The sequence below is a fragment of the Ursus arctos genome, unplaced genomic scaffold, assembly GCF_023065955.2.
Source record: "Ursus arctos isolate Adak ecotype North America unplaced genomic scaffold, UrsArc2.0 scaffold_17, whole genome shotgun sequence".
Lineage (NCBI taxonomy): Eukaryota > Metazoa > Chordata > Mammalia > Carnivora > Ursidae > Ursus > Ursus arctos.
In genome coordinates this window covers 55,646,728-55,669,034 of record NW_026622841.1, presented here as the reverse complement: position 1 = coordinate 55,669,034, position 22,307 = coordinate 55,646,728, and the positions used below count along the sequence as shown (strand labels likewise).

At 44.0% G+C, this 22,307-nt stretch overlaps 1 pseudogene; it reads right to left on the bottom strand.

The window, feature by feature from the left end:
• Positions 1 to 2,767: 2,767 nt before the first annotated feature.
• Positions 2,768 to 6,224, bottom strand: LOC113253179 (small ubiquitin-related modifier 2-like; annotated as a pseudogene).
• Between the last annotated feature and the right edge of the window lie 16,083 nt (positions 6,225 to 22,307).

Below are 22,307 nucleotides of genomic sequence, written 5' to 3'. Positions count from 1 at the left end.
TAGCTGATAAGTGGTTAATATCCAAAATATATAAAGAACTTATACAACTCAAGACCAAAAGAACAAACAATCTGATTTAAAAAATGGGCAGAAGACCTGAATAGATATTTCCCGAAGACATCCAGATGGCCAACAGACACATGAAAAGATGCCCAGCATCACTAATCATCAGGGATATGCAAATCAAAACCACAATATTGCTTTACCCCTGTCAGAAAAGCTAGTATTAAAGAGACAACAAATAATAAGTGCTGATGAGGATGTGGGGAAACGGAACACTTGTGCTCTATTCGTGGAAATAGAAGTTGGTTCAGCCACTGTGGAAAACAGTAAGGAGGTTGCTCAAAAAATTAGAAATACGATATGATTTAATAATGTCACTACTGGGTATTTATCCAAAGAAAAGGAGAATACTAATTTGAAAAGTTATGGGCACCCCTGTGTTTAGTGCAGCATTGTTTACCATAAGCAAGATAGGAAGCCACGCAAGTGTCTACTGATAGAAAAATGGATAAAGACGGTGTGGTATATACATAATGAAATATTATTCATCCACAAAAAGGAATAAGATCTTGACATTTGCAACAACATGGATGGACCTAGGGGGTATTAGGCCAAGTGAAATAAGTCAGACAGAGAAAGACAAATACCATATGATTTCACTTACATGTAAAAAACAAAACAAATGAAGAAATGAACAAACAAAAAACCAAACAGACTCTTAAATACAGAGAACAAACTGGTAGTTTCTGTGGTTGGGGAGTGGGGAGTGGGTGAAATAGATTAAGGGGAGTAAGAGGTACAAACTTCCAGTTATGAAATAAATAAGTCACGGAGATGAAAAGTACAGCCTAGGGAATATAGTCAATAAAATTGTAATAACACTGTGTGGTGACAGATGGTGACTGCACTCACAGTGAGCACTCAGCAACGTACAGAATTATCACATCACTGTTGCACACCTCAAACTAATATAACATTGTATGTCAGCTGTACTTCAGTAATAAATAAAATTATAATAAAAATTAATAAAATGAAGTTATATTTTTACACTTCTGATTCTATGATATGTGAAATTTATATGTGATTAGCATTTGGTTGTTAAAAGTGTCCAAGACTTTCCTTACCCTACAGTTTCCACAGGACGATGATACATTTATCTTGTCCTGTTGCAGGCTATTCACATGCTAAGAAGTGTGTGCCCGAAACTTCACTGAAATACGGATTAAAAGACTTTAAGAGAAACATTTACCAACTGCAACATATGGACTTTATATGATCCTGATTCAGATAAAATTCAAAGAAAAACTTTTGAGATAATGGGGAGATTGGAACCCTGGTTGAATAGTTTATAATGTTAAGAAAAATTATTACTTTTCAAAGGTGTGATAATGGATATATACATGCATAGATAGGATCACTCATAATGAAGATTTATGGATGAAATAATATAATCTGGGATTTGCTTCCACATAATCGGGTGTGGGGCTGCGGGATTAGGTTCATAGCAGACACAAGTTTGGTCATGAGTTGATGGCTGTTGAATTTGGGGTGACAGGCACAGGGAGGTTTATTATATTTGTTCATTATGACAAAATACTTACTCTGTTTTATTTTGTGTATTTGAAACTTTTCATTAAAGAGAAAAGAAGCCCACTTTGGTCCCACTCTGGTTTTGATGACTGACGTCGCAGGCAGTCCACACCCCCTGGGTGCAGGTCTCCTGAGAGGGAGCTACCTCTTGACATTTGTACCGTTCCAGGTACAGCCTTTCTCTTGCTCCCTTCATTCCTCTCAAGTCTTCTTGGCAGAATTCCTACTGCTCTTCTCTTATATCATCTCTCTTTTCTATTTCTGAGCTCCAGTTCATGCTTTTTCTAATTATTCCCAACAAAGAGAAACTTGAAATTCACATATGCTGCCGCTGAACATCTTGCTGCTGAAAGGGCAGACAGAAATAGCCCAAAGAGCAGACTCTGCGGCGAGGAAAGCATCTGGGGAAAGATTTCTGCCTTATTTTTCTTTAAAATAAGGTTATTTAGCACAGGTCTCAGAAAACACATAATGAACCACATTTCATTTTCCTGCTAATTACATTTGAGCTAAGATACAGAAGTAAAAAAGCATTTTCCTTTTTTTTTTTAACAAGTAGTTTATTCAAACAACAAGATGCATGACTTGAAGGCAAGCTATCTAGGAAACTATCATTTCTTTTAGAGTAATTTATCCGTACTTAAAATCAGCTTGCCCTACATATAACAGCTACATACAAAAAAAGTTGTAAAATTATCCTTGGTTTTACAACGATAAATGAAAAACATTAAAATTCTCCAATTAAACAGAGTGTGGAAGAATTTTTATATTGTTCTTTTTTTGTTGTTGTTAAAGACTAAAAGCAAAATAACTTACTGGAATACAAAGAGAAGAGCTGAGTGAGCATGCCATGAATGGAGAAAGGAGCTATTTCCACAGAAGCAGTATTTTTCTCCAACCCATCTCCATTTGATGTCGATCAAAACATACAATTGGCCATTTATTAAACAACAACAACAACAATGACAAAAGCCAGTATGCTTATGCACATACAGCAACTTTATGTATAACAAAAGAATGGGGAGGGGGGAAATGAAAGAATAGAGAAAACTATACTATAGGATATGATACTAGGCAGGATACGGTGGAACCAAATTGCAGTTTTCTAACTGAGAATGTCTTTCTTCTTAGTCTGGAGGAATGGAGTTCTGGAATGAAGCAGCAGATTCCCTTTTTAGTAGACACCTCCCATCTGCTGCTGGAACACATCAGTTGTATCTTCCTCATCTCTTTCCAACTGTGCAGGTGTGTCTGTTTCATGGATTGGCTGCCTGTCAAATCAAAATCTGATCTGCATCATCGACAAACCCTGTCATTCACAATAGGCTTTCATCAGTTTACTAAGTAGCATATGCCTCTTAACCCTAAACTGCACTACAGAACCATCCTGGCTTGCCAGCTTCAAATTAATACGATCGTAGTTCTCGGTCTTGACTCATTCCTTGGCTCTTCATTGGCTATGGTGAGCCCCGTGATCTTCTTAGCTGCAGCTTCACAAAAAAGGGACCAGGTTAGCACTGAACAAGCACAAAGCAGCCCCAGGAGCAGCAGAAAGAGGGTGGCAGTGGTCAAGCATTTTCTGAAATAAAAAAAATAAGTCTCTTGAAAGTGTTTAGAACCTACTAGAATTTGTTTAGAACCTACTAGATCAGGGCAGGAGAAGATCTTTATCATGGGGTTTATTTCCAGTCTATTAATTGTGAAAGAGCTGAGACTTAGCCAGAGAAGTCTGAAACTCCCAACTAACTGACATACCTGTGTAAAATAAAGCTCTTGGCGGGGAAGGGCTTCGCAATACAGCCTAAAGAGCAAGAACGGCTCTTTTTACATCAAAAAAGAATAAAAGACTTGAGAATGAATTTAACAAAACAAAATGTCTACTCAGAAAACTACAAAACATTGTTGAAAGAAATTAAGGAAGATCTGAATAAATGAGAAGATATTTCAGGTTAGAGGATCAGAAGACTTAATATATTGTCAAGATGTCAGCACTGTGGGGGGATTCACTGCAGAGTCATTCACTGCCATCCCCATCAGAATTCTAGCTGGGTTCTTTGCAGATATTCAGAAGAGGATCCTAAAATTCATATGGAAACACAAGGGACTCAGAAGAGCCAAAACATTCTTGAAAAAGAACGAAATTAGAAGACTAATTTCTTGAACCAAAAACTGATTTTAAAGCTACAGTAATCAAGACAGTGTGGTACTAGCATAAAGACAGACATATAGGTCAATGGAATAGACACATTTGCAGTTAATTTTCTTTCAGTCGGTTCTAAGGCCATTCCATAGGGAAAAGATTAGTCTTTTCAAAGAATTGTTCTTGGATAACTGGATATCCACTTGTAAAAGAATGAAATTAGATGATCTACCAAACACCAAATATAGAAATTGACCCCAAATGGATTTAAAAAAACTAAGCTAAAACTATAACACTCTTAAGAAAAAAACAACATAGGTGTATATCTTTGTGACTTTGGATTAGGTAATGATTTCTTAGATATGACACCTAAAGCATAAGCAACCAAAGAAAACACTGACAAATTGAACTTTATCAGAATTCAAAACCTTTGTGGTTCAAAAGACATCATCAAGAGACGTAAAAAAGGACAACTTACAGAATGGGAGAAAATAGTTGTAAATCATATATCTGGTAAAGGATTGATACCTAGAATATATAAAGAACAGTTACAACTCAAAAATAAAAAGACATATAACCTAATTTAAAAACAGGTGGAGAATCAGAGTAGATATTCTCCAAACAAGATAAGCAAATGACCAACCAAGAAGCCCATGGAAAGATGTTCAACACCATTAGCCATGAGGGAAGTGCAGCCAAAACCACACGAGATACACTTCACACACACTAAGAGAGCTCTAATCACAAAGACAGATAATAAAAGGGTTTGGCAAAGACATGGTGTATTAGAACACTCCAGCATTGTTAGTGGGAATGTAAAATAATGCAACTGATATAGATAATTGGTTGTCAGTTCCTCAAATGGTCATACATAGAGTTACCATATGACCTCCCCGTTCAGGTCCTAGGTGCATACCCAAGAGAAATGAAAACAATGATCTACACAAAAACTTGTGCATGAATGTTTGGAGTAGCCTGGGAGCTAGGTGACCACTTTTGAGATGGCTTTGTCACAGGGCGGGCTATTGGCTGACAGCTCAGCTGGTTCCGGGGTCCTGAAAACATGCGTCCTCTCTTCATGAGCTCCTCTACGGGCTGTTCTGCTTCTTCATGTCATGGCGACTGGGTTCTTAGAAGGAGAAAGGGGCATCCCAAGAGACAGGAAGCAGAAGCTGCTGGTTTCTTAGGGCCTGGGTCTAGAAACGGTTACCAATACCCCTGTTGCATTTTATTGGTTGAGCAGTCACAGAGCCCGGATTCAAGAGTCAAGGACATTGACCTCAACTCTTGATGGGAAGTGTGTTAAAATTTTGATGACATGTTTTATAACTGCCACACTCCATAGTAATTTCCAGAGCTGTGATGTGACTCCAGGTATGTCTGAATCATGGAGTTCAAAGTCTTAAAAATTCTGCTTTACATCTCAGATAGGAGGGGTGACAGACCCTAGGATGAGTGGGAAAGCTGTTTAAAATATTTTTAGTTGGTTTCAGGAGGGGTGGTATTGTTGTATTACCCTGCTCATAATCATGACCATTTTGAAAGAAAAAAACACAACTATTTGCAATATTTACAGCAAATTTCAATCATGTCATTTTAATGCTGAATATCTGAAGATGGAAAGGTCAGAGACGAGGCTATTAAAAGAACAAACAGAAGAAGGGCTTGTTTCCCTATTAGCAACAGATCTGAAGACAGGGCTCAACCATGAACAGAAAGAGCTCTGTCTATGCTTTGGTTGTGAAGGAGAAGAACAGTCTCTTTATAGTGGGCATGTCTTAACTCAACACCACATTACTCAGCTGGGCTTTAATCCTGGGGCTACAATCAGACCATTCAAAACGCCATCATTATACCTGACAGATGGGGCATGTGCCAGCATGATTCAGACCCGGTAACACATCAAGATGGGAAGTCAGGGCTTTGTTCAACTGTTGGCTTTACGATGCAAATAGAATCCAGGCCCTCTCCTATTTTATTCTGTCATTGTTCCCCAAAGGTTTTCCCCAGAGGATAGAGAAATTCCAGCCATTGCCCTCATTTGCTTTGGGGATCTTGGATTTCGATACCACTACAGACGAAGATTTGCATAAATCCCAACTGCTAAAAGACTGGCTTAAATGACTATGACTCAGTAAATAGGATCTTGGTGCCTGGATAACACGAGGTGCTCGGGAGTGAAACTGACATAACTGTGTGGTATTGGAGCGTCGTAACTGAAACAATGAGGAGATCCAGAGGTACATTATTTTCTCGTGGTACTCATTAACAAGGAGAAAATAGTCATTTTTGCTAACCATTGAGCTTATTTTCCAGAGTAAGCCATCCTTGCTGGGATTCCTAAGAACTGCTCTCCTGGACCACACTGGGACGACTTCACATGCAGCTTGGCATAGGCTGGATCTGCCACCGTGCTGTCTCCGGGGGCCCGGCCCCCCGATTGGTCCACTGAAAGGGCTCTGTGACGATAATTCACCGGAGTGGCCTGCATTCTTGGTAGAAGGACAACAGTTTAAACAGACAGTTCTACTAAAGGAACAAGCAAGAAAAATGCTTCACGGGCTGATTTTTAAGGAGCAGTTGTCTCCTTAGGACTAGGAAGGGCAAGGAATCTGGCAAAGGACAGAGTGGTCAGAGGGACGAGAGAGGTTTTTTACTTTCTGCTGAGTCTTGCCCTGAGTGCTCAGGAAACTACCAACAACATTCCCAGCATCTTTGCCTGGCGGGGCTGGTAAGCAATATGCTGCTGCCTTGCCCAGGCTGGAACCCTTCCGTCCCTAATGGACCAGAAGCCATTAGCACCATCGATCGCTGGCCAGGATGCGGCCCCAGCCCCTCCCTGGGTGATTTATGATCTCGGTGCTGAGACAGGAGCACGGATGGACTGTCTTCCCAAGATGTGGTCCAGGCGGCGCTAGCATTCTTTCAGCAAAAGCCTTTTAATCAGGAGCAGAGATCCCAGAGGTTGAACAAGTATAAAAACCTGGGCTGAATTTGAGGCTGACAATTTGTCATTGGTGCCGGTCTGAGGCTGCAGACTTGGAAAAGCGGCTGGGGAGTTCAAGAGAACAAGGCTGGTGGAATGGGAAGCATTGGAAGAACAGAGTTTTGGTTGAGTGGCTCATCTCTGGGGAAGTCAGGGTCAGGAGTAAAGGTTTAAAGTCCCTGTGAGTCTCACCTTCTCTCTGTGGCCTCTGCCGTCCCGTTTCTTCCAGATGACGGTTTGCCTGTCACCTCCAGACAACCCTATAGACTTTCTGCACCAGTCTTCCCTGGGCAGGGAACATTCCAGCAGCAAATCACCCTGCCTGAAGGGGATTTAGAGACCAGGGATTCCCCTATGGTGCTGGCAGCAGGGGGCTACTACTGGTTACATAGTAACAACTCTTTCTTTCTTTCTTTTTTTAATATCCTTGTGGTAGACTTTAATACCTTGTGTTAGGTATGATACCTAACATAAAATTTACCATTTTAGCCATTTTTAAGTGTGCAGTCCAATGGTATTAAGTAGATACACATTATTGTACCTCCATCTCTACAAATTTTTCATCTTCCCAACAGAAACTTTATACCCATGGAACAATACCAATAATTCCACTAAAAGTGGAATTACTGAATCATATGGTAATCCTCTGTTTAATATTTTTAGGATTTGTTATACTGTTTTCCACAGTGGCAACGCACCAGGGTGCTAATTTCTCCACATCCTTGCCAACATTTGTTGTTTTCTTTTTCTTCTTTTTTACTTTAATGATAGCCATCCTAATGGGTGTGAAGTGGTATCTCATTGTGGGTTTGATTTGCATTTCCCTAATGACTTATCCTGTTGAACATCTTTTCACATGCTTCTTGGCCATCGGTATGTCTTCTTTGGAGAAATGTCTACTTAAGTCCTTTGCCCATTTTTTAATTGGATTTTGTTGTTTGTTTTTGTTTTTATCCTTGAGCTGTAAGAGTTCTTTATATATTCTGGATAGTAATCCTTTAACAGATAGATGATTTGCAAATATCTTCTCCCATTCTGTGAGCTGCCTTTCACTCTGTTGATAATGTCTTTTGATGCACAAAGTTTTAAAATTTTGATGAAGTCTAATTTATCTATTATTTCTTTTGTTGCTTGTGCTTTTGGTGTCATATCCAAGAAATCACTGCCAAATCTAATGTCATGAAGATTTCCTCCTATGTTTTCCTCTAAAATTTAATACTTTTAGCTCTTCTGTTTAGGCCTTTGATCCATTTTGATTTATTTTTTTTATATATGATATAAAGGAAGGGTCCAATTTCATTCTTTTGCATGTAAATATCCAATATTCCCAACACCATTTGTTGAAAAGACGGTTCTTTCCCCATTGAATGGTAGTGCCCACTCTTTTTTGACTTTGGCAGATTCTACTCCCCTACACCTTTCAGATTCCATGTAGGTCTAGGTAGATTTAAGTGTCTCTGTCGCAAGCCTGACTATGCTTTTCACCTTTGGGATCTGCCATCCACTCCATGCATTCACAGGAATCAAATGTAGATTGGATTTAAATAGGATTTAGGTTGTCTGGCTAGTACATATGGTAAAAGTTGCACATCGTCAAAATTAGCCTTGAAAATCTTTGTATCACCCTAAAATTACATTGAGTGACACATCTCAGTAAGTTAATCACAGCTGGTTTCCTCTTTTGTGTTAGACCTGACTGCTTTTTGACAGTGGGGAGTGGAGAGGGAGTTGGGTTTGAGCACCAGATGCAGTGATTGGTCTGCATTTAGGGACAATTTTTTTTATGAAAAATATGGATCTATACCAATAACATCACTTCCAGGCTGTCTAGATGCTCACGAGGTATGCTGTCCTGGGCACAGCGATTGTCCATGGGAACAGCACTGCTCATTCCAAGGAACTTGTCCACTGGGTGAGGTGTGCTGCTGGCGCTAGTACGTTGTGTTTTCTTTCACTCACTGCCCACTGCAAAAGGTTTAACTTGCGTAAGTTGAAAGGCATATTGTATGGCTCCACTATGGGCCATAGGCAGCTGGGCATCTGACTTGTTTGTGGGTTCCAAAATCACTCCTTGTCTACCTTCATCTTGCTCCTCTTTGGGCTACATTGGTTAGAAGTACCTTGGCCTTATGACTTCAGTATGGTTTTGGTCTTGGATCCACTCATGGATTAACTGCCTCCTGTAGTTTGGCCTTCAGATGGCCAGAACTCCTTGGTTCTTGGATTGTTTGTTGAGGCTTGGTTTGCTTTTGAATTAACTTTTCAACTAGGACTGCTAGACTGTGGGGCTCAGGTTCACAATTGAAAGGCCTGCCCTTTCCCTGTCCCGCTCGCTGTGTGCCAGGCCGCTGCCCAACGAGGGCTTTTCCTACTCACCCCCACCCTCTCCTGTGGGAAAGCGGGGAGAGAGAGAAAGAGAGAGAGATCAGACTCTGAGGGCTTCTGGAATCTGCTTCCCAGACTGGCCCTAGACGCAGCTTGGAATCCCCAGGCTGCTGCTGGGCTCCTCTTTCCCTGGGACATCCTAGACCTTCCTGAGGGAGGAAGGAAACTTTTTATATCACTCCTGAAATATCATCTGAGATCTAGGTGGTTACTGTGGACCCTGAAGCCACAGGGTGTCACTCTTCTCTGGACGCTCCATCACTCAGAGTTTCTGAAAAATGTCTTGTCAATTCTAATTTCCCTTTACTCTTGATTTACTTCAATGTGTTTACTTCAATGTGTACTAGTTAAAGGTCACTGCTGGCTTTTTAGGGAAGACTCTTTAGTCCTGCACTGAGAGTGTGATTAGCCTTTCCCAGGCTAGCCACTATCTTGACGTTCTCTGGGTTGACTGGCTCATTCCTCAGCTAACTTTGGAGGGGGGAGATCTTCCATGGTGCTCTCATCACTGGTTTATAGTAGGAAACCAAACCAAACAAACCAAATCATAACAATATTTCCCACACTGAGAAGTCATGGCTATTTCCACCAATGCTAAGAAGCTGGACCGTCCCACATAGGTCCACCTCCAGAGCTGGTGGGGAAGCCAAAGACACAGCTGATTGAGACAGAGGCTCCCACTCACCGTGGTGTGAGCAGAATTGGGACACCTGTGGTCCTTGTCCATCTCCAGCATCCACAGACTTTCTGATAGAGTTTTTGAGCAGCATGAGAGGTGCCATTTCTTGAACACCTCCAGGCACCATCTCTATGCCAGATACCTCCTCTGCATGAGACACTATACCTGTCCAGACAATGGGTCTTCTTCACAGCCCTTGGAGGGAGGGCATTAAAATCTCTGATTTGTGGTCAATGGAAATGGAGATCTGGATGGTTCCAGCAGCTTGCCCAGGGGCACACGGCTGGTGACTGGCAAACTCTGTACTGCTTGATTCCAAACATCTTCACCACACAAGTGCCCATCACAATTCTGAAGTAGCTAAATCTCATCTTTGCTGCTTTCAGCTTTCCCCGCTCCCTGTGTGCTCCATCTGTGAAGCAATAATTCACTATAGCACCTCAAACGGCCCTGGGCCCTCAGGTGGAATCTGGAGCTGCAGTTTTCTTCTTAATTTCTGTCCTCGCTCTGAAATAATTGGCCCCAGGTCCACCCCAGTAGGCTCAGCTCTGGGCTGGGTCATTTATTATACAAAATGGCCACAATATTAATAGAAGATAGTGGCTTCATCTGTCTTCCTTTTTATTATATGTTTGCACTTTAATAGAACTCTAGCGCAGGGGACTGTTGGTAAGAATTTGAGGTACATAACAACCCTGGAATGGAAAACATTTTTGGATAGGCCTTGTCGGTATCCTGCAAATCTCAAGTCACACCACACAGGCCAAAGCAGATGGTGGTGGAGGGGTGCACACAAGGCTGAATGCCCCTTGGCAGGGAGGGGAAAGACACCATCTCCTTCCTGCCTCCCTTTCCGTAAGTGCTGAGACGGAAGGACTGTGATGAGATGGAAGGACTTTGTGGTCAGCATTGTAAGCACTTTGACGGGATATATGAGATCGGAGACATTGAAATTACCTTCAAGGAGCCAGACAGAAAGGCAGGCAATAAAGCGGTAGGGGACCAGCCTGCAGCAGACAGATAGGGTTTAAACCCAAGATCCACCATTTGCCCGATGTAACTGTCACCCGCTCTGGGCCTTAGTTTCCTAAGACACAGGGATAACGGCACTTACTTCACAGGTCTGCAAGGATTAAGGGAGTGCGTGTCTTGGAAGAGCACTCAGCAAATGACATCTGAAGAAGTGCAAAACACCACTGAACTCTACACTTAAAAATGATTACGATGGAAAATTTTCTGTAATGTATATACTATGGACTGAATAGTTGAGACCCCCAAATTTTTATGTTGAAACCCTATTCCCAATGTGAAGGTATTTGGAGGTGGGGCCTTTGGGAGGCAATTAGGTCATGAGGGTGTTGCCCTCTTGATGGGATTAGTGCCCCCGTAAGAAGAGACAGGAGACAGCCTGCCCCCTCTCTGCTCTTCACCACCCGAGCACACAGCAAGAAGACAGCCATCCACAAACCAGGAAGAGAGCCTCCCTAGACAATGGATTTGCCAGGTCTTGGCCTTAGACTTCCCAGCCTCCAAAACTGTGAGAAATAAATGTTTGTTTTTTAAACCCCCGGTCTGTGGTGTATTTGTTATAGCAGCCTGAGCTGACTAAGACAGTATATTTTAACCACAATTTTTGCAGAGCACAAAATGACACAGCCCTGATCCACTGGCTCCCTTTCCTTGTTCTTCCCAGATTCAGATATTCACCGGGGGTGACACCTGACTTCTTCCTTCACATTTTAGCCAAACGTCACAGTGTTGGGGGGTGCAGGCCTGGATCCCCTATTTTGGAGAAGTGATTTGGAACTTGCTTAGTCTGGACCTCATTCTTACCCTATCACGTGAAGGCACAAAGTGGTGGTTCTGATGTTGATGCAAAGAATGAGAATAAGCCCACTGTGGTCACTGTGATGGGCCTGTTGGCCCAAATGTACTCCAAGACCCAGACTGAGAGAATCTATCAGTCCATCACTGCCATGGCTGGGTCATGTGGTGGCAGCTGGGCTGAGAGCACTCCAGGTCCATCTGCCTCTTCCTTACTGGTCACACTTGCTTCCTGGCAAAGCATGGACATAAGCTGTAGCAGGACTTGGGCTCAGGGGCCTGACGGAGCTTCAACAGATGAGCTACCCCCAGCCTCAAAGAAGGAAAACAGATTTGCAGAGAACAAATGGAGATGACATCTTCTCCTGACAGAGGGAGACCCTCCCTTCTGGGGGCACAGAACCTTGGAGCTGGATAGCACGGTCTCAGGAGATGGTGGGAAAGCAGGCAGGGGCTCTCTCTTTGTTGAAGGAGCTGGAAGGCACAGGGTAAATGGCGGGAGGCAGAAGGGCCAGTAAGAGAGAGTGGCAGGGCTTCAAGGGCACTCAGTGACTTTGTGAACAACCTGACAGCAGGTAGGCGACAAGCACCAAACGTCCAAAACCCCACATCACAGGGAAGCCCCCAGGCGGTTTTGACTGCAGCAAAGTGGGCTCCCATTTCCACCAGCGGTGACATCTTTGAGATGCTGTTTCCAACATGCAGCGACATGGAGGAGGCTCCAACATATGGCGTTGAACTGAAGACGCTAGACAAGAGCACATACAGTATGATTCCATCTGCATGACGTTCAGAGAGACAAATCAAGGGTGATGGAAGTATGAGCACTTATATTCTGGCCAGGGACAGGGTGCAGGTGGGGAGTGGCTGGACAGGGAATCAGGGAACATTCTGGGGTGATGGCTCTCGACTGGCTAGTGGTTACCAGGTGTAAAATTCAATGAACAGTGCACTTAAAACCTATGCAGTTTACTGACTTATATTACACCCCAATAAAATTAACTAATAAACACACACAATTATGTCCAAGTGTACAGAGCCTTGTGCTAGATGTCTATAGGCTACAAGCATAAATCCAATGAGAATTTGCCCTAAGGGAGTATAGAGCACATAGTGGTATAGATCAGACAACAGACATGGTCAGAAGTCATACAAAAAGAAACCTAGTGATAACATCCTTAGAGAGGTAGGTACAAAGGGACACCAGAGGCTGGAGGGAAAAAGATGACTTCTAGCAGCAAGAACTGCATTGGGCTTCATAGAGGAGGTGGTATTTGAGCTGCATTTTCAAGGAGTTGGACAAGAACCTTCCAAGTAGAAGAAACAGCCAAATGAAGGCAGAGTGAGAGTAAGTCTAGGAAGCAACACATTTTTCCATTGGGTTGAGGAGTAGCTCATGAGAAGGGAGCATGGAAGAAAAGGTTAGAAAGCAGGTGGGATCCATTTGCACAAAGGTCTTGAACGTCGGCGGAAGAGCCTGTGTTGACTAGCAGGTGGTTGAGGGACTCCAGGCAGGAATGTGATACTGGTGTAATGCACAGGTGAGACTCGGGAAGAGGGAGGCTTCGGGGTGAGACTTGGTTTATAGCCATCTCGTGTCTGCTATCCACGACCAGCAGCACCGGCCTCACCTGGGAGCTGGTTAGAAAGGCTGACTGACCAGTCGATTCCACCGAGGGAACCAGAACCTGCATTTTGACAAGATCCCCAGGGAGAACTTGTGCACATCAAAGTTTAAAAAGCGCTGATCTGCAGATCAGATAATGGCACACTACAGTACAGTACAGTACTGTACAGGCAGAGTGAGAGGGCATGTGTGGGGATGGGGGGCGGGGGCAGGGTCTTAAATCCATCCTTTGTTGCCTGAAATCCCGAGCACACTGGGGGCACGTATGTAGAGGGTGGATCTTTACGCGGTTGTTTGACGGGGCTGGAAGAATGGTTCAAATCTGGAGCCTGCAGAAGAGCAAACGAAACTCAGGGAAAAGCAGGGGTAAAATATCCCAAGAGAAGTGTTGTTGCTCTTCCATTTCCCATTGGCATCCTCCGGCAAAGACCTCTGTGGGTGAATAATGGCAGAATCAATATTCTCGTCTACAGACAGTGGAAGGCAGGAGTGTACTTCATTTGAATAATTTATCATCCCCCAGCATTAGGAATTGAAGAGTTGCCAACCCCTGAGTTCTTGAAAAGGTCATGGTCCCTTTCTATCCTTTTCTGCCTGTCCTTTCAGGCCAGCTCCTCATATGCCCTGCCAGACTTTGTCAAGATAATTCTAGGTTATTTGTTTTTTGTTTTTTTTTTAAGCTACTTTGTCTACGGTAAATTTTCCTGTTTAAAAGAGCTGACTTTGGAGGAGTGCTCCCTTTGGGTCCAAGGACAATGAGAAGCTGGTCAACAAAGGCTGTGGTTGCTGGGGACTCCTGTGTTTATCTCGCTCGTCCTGTCCTATAACCCGGGTGCTTCAGTCCCTGCCCTCCTCCCCGGGCCTATGTGAGGCTAGCATCTTGCCTGGCTAATTGAACAAAAATTTCCCCATCAATTTATATCATGAAATGTTCAGACAGAAAGAAAAGTTGAAGGAATTTTATAGTAACCATCTAGTAGCCCATCCACCCAAGCCCCTTGACTTCGCTATTCATATCTGCTACCCTTGTTTTATCCCATACTTATCTATTCATCTATCCCTCTCCCCATCCATCAATGGGACATTTTTGGATGAGTTTCTGTTTTTGTTTTTGTTTTTTTCTTTTGAGGTAAAATTTACAATCAAAGCAAGGCTCAAATCTAGAAGGTTTTCACTTCTTGAGTTTTGGTAATTGCCTTAATCTGTGTAACATAAGCTCCTACCTCCCAAGCGACAGAACATTCACCGACCCTCATGCCCTTTCTCTGCTGGTTTCCAGTTCCTCCCTTGCCAGACGCACTGCCAATCTGAGCTTTTTCTTTTGTAAGATACCCCCACCTTTTTTTTTTGACAGTGACTTTTCTTTTTCTCATACGTTCACCACTTTTCTCTACAGCCATAAAACACTAGAAACCTGGACAAAGTCTACGAGATAATGGTTTTGACATTGGACAACAGACGGTGCGGGAAGGTCATTCCTGAGAGAAGGGAGTCAAACGAGGTCATCCTACCATGGCTGCAGAATGTCAAAGAAATGGAGTCCTACAGTACAGTACAGTACTGTACAGGCAGAGTGAGAGTAAGTCTGGGAAGCAGCACATGGTTCCACTGGGTTGAGGAGCAGCTCATGAGAAGGAGCACGGAAGAAAAGGTTAGAAAGCAGGTGGGATCCATCTGCACAAAGGTCTTGAACGTCAGGCGGAAGAGCCCGTGTTGACTAGCAGGTGGTCGAGGGACTTCAGGCAGGGATGTGATACTGGTGTAATGCACAGGGGAGACTCGGGAAGAGGGAGGCTTCGGGGTGAGACTTGGTTTATAGCCATCTCGTGTCTGCGATCCATGTACAGTAGTACATGTTCTTTTTGGTCTGGCTTCTCTCACCCAGCACAATTTTGAGATTCATCCGCGATGTGCTGTGTGCTGGTCATTTGTTCATTTTTCTTGCTGACAAGTATCACACTGTGTGAATCTACAGCAATTTGTATGTCCATCTCTGCATGGAAGGACACCTGGGAGTCCCCAGTTCAGGATATTACCCATCTCCATTCTTTTGTAAGTTTTGTGGATGTACGTTTCATTTCACTTGGAGAAACGCCTAGAATGGAACTGCTGAGCCAAAGTGCAGGTGTACGTTTTAGTCATACACAAAACTGCCACAATACAGCCCCCCTACAATATACAAGTTCCAGTTGCTTCACAGTGGGAGCTGATGTTTTTAATTTTAGGCACGCCAGTGGCTGAGTACTGCTCTCTTGTGGTTTCAATCATCTGTATCTCCCTGATGACTAATGCGATCCAGCAATTTTTTGCATGTTTATTGGCCATTGGTGAAACTTCTTTGCAAAGTATCTAATCATATCCTTTGACCTCTTTAAAGTCAGGTTGTCTTGTTATTATTGAGTTATAAGAGTTCCTTATTTGTCCTAGATAGTAGTCTTTAGTTCTGTGACTATTTTATCTAAGCCTATGGTTGGCCTATTTATTTTCTTAACGGTTCCTTGATGAGCAAAAGTTTTTAATATTGGTGAAGTCTAATTTCTGCATTTTTTTTCCTTTTATGGTCACTATTTTCTGTTTCCTGCCTACGGAATGTTTCCCTACTCTCAGAGTCATAAAGATTTATGTTTTCCCTTAAAAGCTATATTACATTGACATTAACTTTTACATTTAGGTTTATGGTACATCTCAGGTAACATTTTCTGCATAATGGTGGGGGAGCAAGTACTGAGGTTTATTTTTTCCATGTGGACATCCACTTATTTCTACACCATTTATTGAAATGGTTCTCCTTTCTCTATTGTATTGCTTTGTAACCTTTGCAGAAAATCAAACATACTTTTGCTTCTGGCCAAGATGGTGTAATGGGGACCAGATTTACCATTGAGCCATAAGACACTAGAAACCTGGACAAAGTCTACGAGATAATGGTTTTGACATTGGACAACAGATGGTGCAGGAAGGTCATTCCTGAGAGAAGGGAGTTGAACGAGGTCATCCTACCATGGCTGCAGCTGACCGCCTAGAGAGTCTCCAAGCTGCAGCACAGGGAGGGGGACCCAAACTGGGCCTGGTGCTCTCCCTCAGTGGAGGAGTCAGAGGAGGGGATTCAGGGAGATGAAGGCAGCTAGAATTTCCAAGGCAGAATGCCAGTGAGGGGAAGGGGGCACCCCACTTCTGTCAGGCTGTGAGAGGTGGGGGCCAGTGGGTGTAATCAGGTTGGGTTGGGGGCTGTTGTTGCTCTGGTTACCTTCAGGGCACCACCGTGCATTTTCATTCTCTGCCTCAGTGGGCAGCTGTCACCTGGTGCTTCATGCAGGGCCTGTGGGGTCGGAGGCTTTCCTCCACCTGCTTCATTGGTTCCTACACGTCCACCACAGAGGGGGTCTCTCTCCATGCTTGTGCCCCCCACCAGAAGATGGCTGTGGCTTGTTCCTCTGTGTTAGGCTTGTGTGGGGAGATGGGGGCTCTCAGTTCTTCGGGTCTTTCCTCAGTGATAGGCACAGTCACCTGCCTGGCCCCAAACTTTCTCATGATGTCTGACAGAGGCCATGGCTTTCCTGGGCTGCCTGTTGTCCAATGTCGAAACCATTCTGTCACAGATTTTCATCCAGGTTTGTAGTGTTTTATGGCTCAGTGGTTAATCTGGTCCCTGTTACACCATCTTGGCCAGTAGCAAAATTCATCTGATGTTCGACAAAGGTTCCAGGGCAACATGACAGAAAGAGCTGTGCAGACCACCGCCTCTTGTGTCCAGAGCTCCTCATCCTTCTAAACTGTGACACTTGGGCCACACTTAAGAATCTGTTAACTTTCAAGCTATTTCCTTCCTACTAGCTTCTCATAGCGGCCATGAGTTCCTCCATCTCTACCAAAGGCGAATCAGCTATGTGTCCTGCCTTTTCTCAGCTCGTCACCCTTTTAAGTTATGTTCACTTCATGGTCTGGTGGCATCGCCTCTTTGATGGGCTCAAGAAAGGTAATGATATTTTTAGAGTGTCTGGCTTTTTCTTGTTCTTACGGTGGAAGCCACGAGCTCCCACTAAGCAAAGTGGGGCTCAGACTCATTCATTTTAACACACATTTGTTGAGTGCCTCGCTCGCCTGGCCCCATGCGTGCAGAGGAGGTAAGACACGGTCTTTGCTGGCTGCTGCTGAACAGCTTGTGCACCAGGCTAGCGGCCTCACAGCAGGATGTGTTCACTGCTGGTATACACAGAAAGTGCTGGAAATGGAGAGTAGCCATCACTCAGGCCTGTCAGGGCCACCGTGGAGGGTTCAGCGGATGCCCATGTCTCATCACATGGAAAAGCAGTGATTTTCAGGTGGACAGTGGAGGACACTGTGGGCAGAGAATCAGCACACCTATAGTCATGGCGGGATGTCAGAGCATGGCTGTCCTCACGGGTCCTGACCCTGATTTCCAAATTTGCTGCTGGTTGCTGGGGCTCCCTGACAGTCATACCCCAGAGCCCAGGCACCTCTTAGATAACCATCTGTCATCTTGGTTTTCTATCAGACGTCAACCCGACATAATCACAAGCCTGGGCAAGTGGCCTCCCACTGTCCTGTCACCGCTCTGTTACACACTCCCATGCCATGTGTTCCCTGTGCCTTTCTCGTGGGCCTCACCAGACCTCAAGGGCAGCGGGGGTCTTTGCATCTCTGCATGCCCAGCAGCCAGTCGTGCCTGGCTTGGTACGAGCTCAGAAAGTGCTGGATGAGCTGAAATCAAATACTGTTCCTGTCCACCCCGTCAAGGGTCAGGCCACTCTGCTCTCGGGTCGGGACGGTACTCCGCCAAAACACTGTGGGAAATTAACATACAGATTCTGGAGTCAGTTTATTTATTTCTAATGGAAGAGAGGGGACCATCTTATTTCAGGCTGTCCCTTCTTCCTGGAATGTGCAAGTCTGGTCTTTTCTAAATGTTAACTTTTCGGGAGCTAAATTATTCATTCCTTCCTCTAACCCAGTGACATTTTGATTGCTATATTCACTGTTTAAATTTTGAATGATCTCAGATTCTCCTTGTGCCGGTCTCGGCATAGAGATAACAGCAAGAGGAGGGGACGGAACGGCTTGCTCTGCAAACACTGGCTCCAACTGTAATTCTACAGAGTAAGTGGCGCTTGGGCCGGGGAGACAAGGAAGGCATCTGTTTTCAGCTGTGACATTCTTTCCCATGGGAAATGTTTGCCCATGTGTTTCATTCCTGCCTTTTGCTTTTGCCTCTTTGCCTCTTCACAGCAGAACAATGTCATATTTTTTTCCAGAACACAGCTCAGTCTTGGGTATGTGGGACAAAAGGATGCCTTGAAATATAAAACACAAAAAATCTTCTAACTAGTGGCGAATTTTGGAAGAGTTAGGGTCATCGGATGCAAGTGTAAAGGGTAGTTTCTCTACATGCACGGTTCAGTAATTATGCAGATGTTTAAAATAAGGAAAACAGCTCGTCACTGTAGTTGTTCTTACATTCACAGTTTTGGGGGCAGAGCTGAGGCAAGAATGAAATCCAGGCCATAGGAAGGGAATGTGGAGCAGTGGCTTTGGGAAATCAGGGTGAAGCTGGTTCTCGAAGGCTGGGTCAGAGCTGCTTGGGGAAAGACAGCAGGTGCCAGACACTGTGTTAGCTGCGGTCTCAGATTCAATCCACGCAATAGTAACTAAATACCCATTTTCTTCATCTCCCCCATTTTATGTACCTTGTGTTTTTCCCTTTGTTTTTCAATGAAACCACCCCACCACCTAAAACATGAGTTCTTTCCAGATGATAGGTTCAAGTTGTTGTCCCTACCCTATTTAATCTCTCCATCTCATTTCTGTTTGACTCTTTTCCCTCTTGGGTCCCGCGGCCATCTCTGTCCCCTCCTGTCTGCCGGTGTGCAACGAGCCAGCAGTCGGCAGTCTCCTGAAGATGAACGTGGCCGAGGCTGGAGCAATTGGCCAATAATTGCACAAAGCTCTGTTTATATTTTCCTCACTAATATCCACTTAACAAATGTTTGGTGAATACCTACTATTGGGACAGACACACAAATCCTCGTACATCTTGTCAGATCATAGGCGAAAGTGCTGTGTGAACCCAGAGGGCTGGCCTTTTGGGAGCTCAGAGAAAGCTTAACAAGAGCGGTGATCTGGGGCAAATGGGGAGGGTTCTTGGGCTTGGAGGGGTCTGAAGCTCATTCAGTTTGGATAGCCCTTTAACCAAAAATATCTTACTTCTATCCTTTTACAAAAACAAGAAATGTCCATGTGAACACATTGCTAGAACCCCTCCCACGGTCTTAGTAGAGGCCCGTGTGAATGGAAGTCCTGAAACTTAAATCCCCTTAGCTTCCCAGTAAATCTGCCACTGGAGATGATGTTTGAGTTGGGTTTTGAAGGCTGTCTAGGAGTTTGCCAGATAAGGAAAGAAGGCAATAACCCACTTGGCAAAGCTATTAGTATTTGCAAGGGCCAAAGAAGTGAAAATGTGTATGACAGCACTGATTGTATGGGGTGAGTGGTGGGAGATGACATCGGAGAAACTGTCCTGGGGTCAGATTGAAGATGACCTTCATGTCTCAGGAGTTTGATTACACCCTATACCATGTGCTCAAGAGAGTTTTACACAAAAGTGTAGTATGACCAGATTTGTTTTTTCAGACAACTCTTCTGGAGCAAGATGAATAATAGCTTGTTATCGAAAGTACCTAAAACCCTTGATGACTGATATCACCTACTTACTGAGTCCAGAGTTACTGGACTGCAGTTTCAAGGAGTGAATTCAAGCTATATATTTCCATATAAAAAGAGAAACATACAATGAAGTGGATAAAGCAAGTTGAAGAACATTGGAACAGTCTGATATCATTTATGTAAGAAATGTATAAATCCTACAGAACCACCCTGTGTTCTGTTTATGGATGCACACCCCTGAGGCTCTCGGGAACCTCACTACGTTTCCCTTAAGAGCAATGATTCGGTGTTGGCTAATTAAGGCTTCATGGCAACTTTGTAGAACGTAACTACCATTGGTAATGAGAATCAATGTAAATTATGTAATGTATAAATGTTAGCAAATGTTAACCATTCATTTTGAATAGTGGATACATGAGTATTAGTCCAGTAGTCTTTGTTATTATTTGTATTTTCTTCAAAAAGAAAAGAAACAATTTGGAGTATAAACATGGGATAATTAAAAATTTTTTCTTTCCTGTTAACTGGTTTAGCTTGAGATATATATATACAATTCTTACATTAAAAAAATAAAACGGAGGGGTCAGGAGCTTCTTCATCAAGGATTTCAGGGGAGAAGCCCATCTTTAGCACCACGTAAACATCAGAAGACTGGTTCTCAACATCTGCATTAGTCTCAAATTGGACCCACACTTCACCCGCTTTAGAATCTGTGTCCAGATTTGCATGAGGCCTCCAATGCATTCCGATCCACCTCGGTTGGCCACACTTCACCTGTTGGTCTTTCTAATCCAACACTGAGCTGACAAAAGCCGCGTGGGGAGTGGGGGCAAAGATGTCCAGCTGGCCGAACACAGGAGCCAGCCAGAACGAGGCTTCTGCCTGGAGCACCAGCCAAGGTGCGGCCTTTGGAGTCAGTGGGGCCGCCAGACACAGAGCCCGGCCCCTGCGTACCTCTGAGCTGCTCGGATGGCGGCCTTTTAAGTACCTGGTTCCGATGAAAGCCAGGAGGTTTGCTTTTCATCTTCACAGGGAGGAGAAAGTTGCTCTCTTTCCAAATCAGCAGCTCTTGCTATCATTTAGTGAGAACACGGAAGTGAGGCTTTTTCGGCAACAGATGTGGCACCGTAACTCTTGGTCCTGTTCTCAGTCTGTCACAGCAACGCAGCAGACATAAAACTTCCTTATTCTTTTCTTGTTTTATGTATTTTTCCCTCGACTATTTTCAATTTTCAAAGAATAAATGAGTTGTCCGTTAAGCTGGGCAGTTTACCAGAATGCTGTTACAAAACAGAACGAGTGTTTGTCGTTTTCCTAATGCTGAGTCAGGGAGGGCCTTGTGGGGAAGACGACGTATTTGGGTATCTGCTGGGATCCAGTGAGTGTTTGGGGTTTGTTCACTCAACTTCTGTTATCGCCCAGAAGTGTTCCATCTCTCAGACCCTTAAGCTTCAATATTTTGCTCAGGCCATTTGCAGAGACAGCGACAAAGCCTTCAGTTGTCACTGTTCAGAATGAAGCCTGCATTTTCTAGTCCCCCTTCCAACTAGGTGTGGTGATGTGACTCAGTAGTACTAGTTTGATGGGATGAAAGCAGAAGCTATATATGCAGTTCTTGAAAAGTGTCCTCATAGGAAGGGGGCAATTTGTTCTTTACTCCTTCCTTCACACTGGGTGGAGTAAGGCTGTGATAACTGGGGCATGAGCAGCCATTTTGGACCCTGAGTTAGAAGCTGTCATTGAGGGTGAAGGCGACAGAGCTACATGATAGAAGCAACGTACCTCCTTATGATTGTGGACACCAGCCCTGCGTTGCCTGTGTGTCCATGGGAGGGAAACAAGCCTCTCTTGTTCATAGTACTGCTCTTCTCGGTTTTCTGTCCCTCACAGCCAATATCAATCTTCATATTTATAGCTCTCTTTTCGCCATTGTTTGCATCTCAACCACATCAAGACCTCAGTCCTCTTTATTCCAGATTCTCTCTTGATATTATTTTCTTCACTATCCATACGCACTTTCCAGCCCGTGCAAGATGCTTCATGCTATGACTCAGAGTCCTATGGTGACCCATTAGTCCTCAGGACATAAAGAAATTGATTCGCTGTCCTCGTGGCCATGCAATGAAGGATCTGTTTGTAGATCAGTGTCCGAAGGAAAGCCTGCTTCTCTCACAGCTGCAGCTGCAGCCCAGGGGATGACAATTTTACCAAGATCACTGATCCCTCAGAGAAAGCAATGGCACTGAGCACAGCCCCAGGTTGGGAGCTGCTTTATGGATGACACTGGGCAGTGCCCGAGAAAGGACGCATGCCCATTCAAGGAGACCAGTGGATACAAACACTTCTTTTAGCTGTTGCCTCAGCAGAAGACTCGGGAGTCTGAGAGCTGCAG